Here is a 5,897-nt window from a genome sequence, read left to right on the forward strand (position 1 = left end):
TGTATACACTGTTATTACAACCTATGAGATCACTTGTCTCTTCTCCTTACTCTTCTCTCTTCCCTTCTCTCTCTCTTCTCTCTCTCTCTTTCTCTCTCCCTCTTTCTCTCTTTCTTCTCTTATCTCTTTTTCCTAACCTCCTCCCCTCTGTTCATTGATCTTCCCTCCATCCAATGTCTCTTCGCTCTCCACATATCGCGGCAATTATCTTGCGGTTAGGATTCCGCTCTCTCTCTCCACATCTCGCAGCGGTTCCAAAACGGTTAGGATATCGCGGATATTATCCCATGCAGCCCGCTTCCCCGTACTATACCGCATCCGGTCCATTTGTCACCACTAGCCTTTTAGGTCATGAATATGACCCCTACAGATGCCCTCTCTCCGTCATATTGATGGGCCGCGGATAGCGATGGGGCCGAGAACTACATTTGCTCATTCCATACATCCTTCGCGGCATATCTCTCTTCCTTTCACTGCCACCCCCTATTATTTTACTATTTTCCCACATTTCCTCTTTCTCAGTACGTGCTCTACGTGCTTCCTCTTTATTGTCACGTGGAAATACAGCGCACGCGCACGTGCATCCAAATCTGCCTCTTCGATTTTCGAGATACCACGTGTCCCAATTTCTCTGGTTCTTATTTTTTCGGTAAATCCCCTTTTGCCCCTGCCCCTTCAAATCCCGCTCAAACTTATTACTTCTCTCAAAACCCCAAACCCTCACTTTCCCTTCAACTTCTCTTCCTTCAACCCTTCCACTTTGTCTCTTCTGTTCTTCCTCCGTGGGATATCTCCAAATCGATCGTGCTTTTCACCTTCCTCGATTAAGCTTTGGCTTCCTCCTATCGCAGGTTTGTTTTTCCCCTTCTGTTCATTTTCTTTTCCTCTCGTTATTTGTTTTAGTATCTTTTGGGTGTTGCTCCATCACTTTCTTCTTTTCTTGCATTGCAATATCTCCTTTTGTGTGAAACCCCCTTCTTTGTGCTGATTCCATCATGTCTGGATCGGAATCCCCCGCTTCTGACTCCACCAGTCCAGCTGATGTTCCATCTACTTCTGGGAGGAAATCATCTCTTCCTCCCCCGCCGTCGTACTACCGCAGACCCAACTTAGATGCCGTTAAAGCCGCTTATGGCATACCCAGCGACGTGATTCTAGAACATGTGTCTGGTGTCACCCACTTCCCTCATTTGGTAACTCCACGACCTGGTTATCTCGTCGCTACTGTAGGACAGATAGCGACAGGTTTGCGTTTTCCCTTAACTCTTCTTGATGTCGAAGTATGTAACCATTTCAACATTCCGCCATGTCAGGGCATAGGTAATTTCTGGCGTGTAATGTTCGCCGCCAACCATTACAACGCGACCCACTCCCCCAAAATCCAACTCCGCGATATACTTGCCCATTTTTATATAAAGAAAAGCACTAAACTTGGGAGTGTGGGATACCAATCCTTCTGTACTCGTCCGCAAAAGAAGTATTTTATTCTTCACATCACCACTTCTGACAAAGTGTGGCAACATTATCCGTTGTATGTGTCTGGGAGTTTTTTATCCGCGGACCTCCCTTCGGAAGTTTCCCTGAGGCATCTCCATTTCCTTACAAGCAATAAGTAATCCATTTAGAGTTGCAATATTTCTGTCCAACTTGTTTGTAATTTGCCTTTATTTTTGGTGATCCAGGTTGGAGACCCGATTCGCGATCACACATATACACCGGCGTTTTTTCAGAGATTTTCCAATCCTTTCGCGATTTGGGAAGTGCCCAGTGTGAAATCCTCTGTATAGATCCCGAAAAAGCTAATCCTCTCCTACTTGACCCTTCTCTGAAAGACATCGGCAAATATCAAGGCCCTCTCTATCGACTGCCGCCCCCCAAAGAAAGAAAGCCAAAACCTTCCCCACCTCAAAAAAGAAAACGTCCAGTTCACCGGTCTTTCAAGTATACCACCAAAATCTCTCACTCTCGTGATGTTGCTCAACAGGCCGCTGCTACCAAGGCCTCAACTACAAAAGCTGTCCCACTTCCTCCCTCGTATTCTCGTGTGGCTGAGTGGGAAGACGACTTTGCCCACAATCTTGATCCAACTTCTACCCCCGATATGGATGTAAATAAATACAAGCTTTAGGACAGTGACTCTGATGGCGATGCGCCTGTTGAAGTTTCTGATAAGAGTCCTCTCACGAAAAAGGCCAAAACCACTTCGCATTCCAACACTAGTGCCCGCGCTGAGCCTTCGCAGTCTATTGCTCCCACACGCCGCTCCAGGCAGGATCCAACTCTAGTGAGTCCATTAACATCCAGCCTGGTTGAAGTCTAGCATCCCAAATTCAAGGCTAGAGACCGCGATGTCAACACTCGTGATTCAGCCTTGGAGAACCCAGCTGTCGCAGCATCTCTGTTTTTCAGCTCCCATCTCCCTCGGGATCAAGCCTATGGAGACTCTGGCACTGTCGCTTCCCATAGGGCTTCCATATATACTTGTTGGGAAAAGGTGTGTGTTATTAATTTTAATTTCCCATTATCTGTCCTACTACCTTTGATTCCAAATATGTCTCTGCAGCTGAGCCTGGATATTGGCTACGTATTGCACGGCCTAACCAGTACCGTGGAGAATTTGGATGCTGCAAAGCAGGAGATTGATGGCTGGAAATCAAAATATGCCAAGTTGGAGAAGGAAAGGGATGAATCTTAAACACACAAGGCACAAAAAAAGCTCCAGATTGCTGAGGATAAGCACCGCGACTACGTAGCGGGGGTAAATTCCAAACTGGAAAGTTTGAAAGAGGCGGAGAAACTTGCCTCTCAAGCTGCTTTGGACAAGGCATTGAAAGAAGCCGGGGAGAGATTCCGAGGTTTAGCTGGAAAGAAGATCGCTCGTGAATTGCAGCAGCAACTTGATCAACTTACCGCAGTTGGACGTCGATCTTCTTCCCCCGCCACCTCCAATTTCAGATACCCCATCGCTGGTTCCCTTGCCTACGAATCGTGAGACTGCTGAGACGACTACCACTGATATGCCTATCAATCCTGCCAGTGCTGACACCTCCCCAGTGGAAGTGGATGAAGATGACAACACCGCTGTTAGTGAAAAGGCAAATCCCTCTCAGGAAGAAGTGAATACTGAACCTCAGCAGTAACACATGCCGACTTTCTTTCTTTGTAGTTGATCCATCCGATTTGTAATATTTTGTGAACAAATACTTTTGCTTGTGTTTGAATGAGTATTTCTCCGAACCAATACATTTGCGTTGCAGGTGTCAATCTAAGTTGTTTAATTTTCCCTTAGCACTTTCATTATTGGCTGTTATAATTTTAGATTTTTCCTTTATCAATTCACTATGATGTGAAGTCATTTAATTAGGAACTCTAATCTTGATACTACTTTCTTAATATTCGTTGGGGCTATTTTGATTTGCCCCAAGTTGATACGGGTAGTCACTACCGTCTGCGAAGTTCTCCTCCCCCCGCTCTCTTTATCCAGGTGTGAAGCTAGTCAGGGTTGCCACCAGTTTGATTCGGACATACAGTCCGCGAAGGGCTCTACCCCACCCCCCACCCCCCCCCCCCCCACTCTCTTTATACAATTGTGAAGCTATTCAGGGTTGCCCCCAGTTTGATTCGGACGTCTGATCTGCGAAGGGCTCCTCCCCGCTCTCTTTATACACAAATTGTGAAGCTATTCGTGGTTGCCCCCAGTTTGATTTGGATCTGCGAAGGGCTCCTCCCCTTTCTCTTTATACAGCTGTGAAGCTATTCAAGGTTGCCCCCAGTTTGATTCAGACGTATAGTCCGCGAAGGGCTCCTCCCCCCCTCCCCCCGCTCTCCTTATACAACTGTGAAGCTTGTTTGGGCAATTATACTCGTTCCAAAATTGATTATTTATTATCTACCACTAATTCGATTGAAAGAAGTGCATGTTTATTTCATAGACATAATAATAATTAAACAATACAAATAGTGCGCTATCATAAGCTCTTTCTTAAATCTGCCATACGAAAAGACTAAGCACAGACCCTAGACATGGAACTTTTTCAACATTTTGACATTCCACGGCCTCTCTATCTTTGCCCCTATCGTAGTCTGTAATCCATAAGTTCCAGAGTTACCCTTCTTACTAATGACATAGGGTCCTTCCCAGTTTGGTCCCAACTTTCCTTCATTTTCTTTCTTGGTAGCAGGAGTAACTCATCGCAGCACAAGGTCACCCACCGCAAAATTTTGTGGCTTTACTCGTTTATCATACTGTCTCTGTAAAGTCCGATGGTATTCCTCCAACCGAATACGGGCTATCTCTCTTCTTTCTTCGATAAGATTCAAATCTGTAGCTAATATTCTCTCATTCAGTCCTCTTTCAACAGCCGGGGTTCTGGTAGTGGATTCTATCATTTCCACTGGTATGACGGCCTCTACTCCGTACGCCATTGCGAATGGGGATTCATTAGTGGATGTTCTCGGTGTGGTCCGATATGCCCATAGCACATGACTTAACTCGTCTGCCCATGCACCCTTCCTCTCCTCTAACTTTCGCTTTAAATTGTCCATTATTATTTTGTTGGATGCCTCTGCCTGTCCATTTCCCTCAGGTTTGTAGGGGGCTGAGAACCCTTGCTTTACTTTAAATGCCTGAAGAAACTCTCGCACCTTTCTCCCGGTAAACTGAGTTCCATTGTCCACAATTACTGTATGTGGCAGCCTAAACCTGCATATGATATTCTCCCACAAAAACTTTTTCACGTTTTCTTCTTTAACTTGTTGCAAAGCCACGCCTTCCACCCATTTGGTAAAATAGTCAGTAGCGGCTAACAGAAATCTCTTTTTACCGCTCGCCATGGGTAGCGGTCCTACAATATCCAGTCCCCACATGGCGAACGACCATGGGCTGAACACATTATGCAATGGCTCAGCTGGTGAGTGTATGAATGAAGCAAATCGTTGGCATTTCTCGCATTTCTTGGTGTACTCTGTGGCGTCTCTTTTCATATGGGGCCAAAAATACCCTTGTGATATCAACCTATGAGTTGTAGTTCGCCCTGCAGAATGACTACTGCAATCTCCTTCGTGAACCTCTGCCAGAACCTCTTGCGCCAGCGGCAGACCTATACATTTTAGCAATGGTCCGCTGAAATTTCTCCCCAGATAATGCACCTTCCAAAGAATGTACCTCGACTCAACCGTTCCATCCTTCGCCCCACTCCGTTTATTCTCTACCTCTACTCCCTTTAAGAAATTCTTTATCAGTGTTATCAAACCCTGATCTCCCTCGGTAGTGAGCAAAACCCCATCCTCATCTGATGTACTTGGTTTGCTCAACACTCTAACTTCAATAGACCAACTCTCTGATCCGGGTAGAACCGCCGCCACATAAGCCAAAGCATCGACATGTCTATTCTCTCCGCAGCCCAGATGAGCAAATTGTATTTTGTCAAACCCGCTTGCCTTTCGCTGTAAGACCTCAAGGTATCTCACCATCCAAGGGCAGCGAGCTGCAAACCCTCCATTCAATTGACAAACTACCAAATTGGAATCTGAGAAAATAGACAACTCCTTCACCCCCAAATCCTTGGCCAAGTATAATCCAGCTATCACAGCTTCATATTCAGACTCATTATTTGAAGACGCGAATCCCAATTTCATAGATAGCTCAAGGCGATTATTCTGAGGAGTCACTAACACGACCCCTATTCCATTTCCTATATCTGTAGCAGAACCATCTGCAAAAACTCTCCACCCATTGCGCATATCCCAAGGATCCAAAGGATCGCTACTGACCTCCCCTTTAGATTCTATTACCATTTCCTCTCCCCAAGTGGGATCCTCTACTGGAAATTCCGCCACGACTTGTGCCTTTTCCGCTGTTCTGACTTGGTATGTAATCTTGTAAGAACTGAGCAATA

The sequence above is a fragment of the Coptis chinensis genome, chromosome 2 (genome assembly GCF_015680905.1).
Source record: "Coptis chinensis isolate HL-2020 chromosome 2, ASM1568090v1, whole genome shotgun sequence".
NCBI lineage: Eukaryota > Viridiplantae > Streptophyta > Magnoliopsida > Ranunculales > Ranunculaceae > Coptis > Coptis chinensis.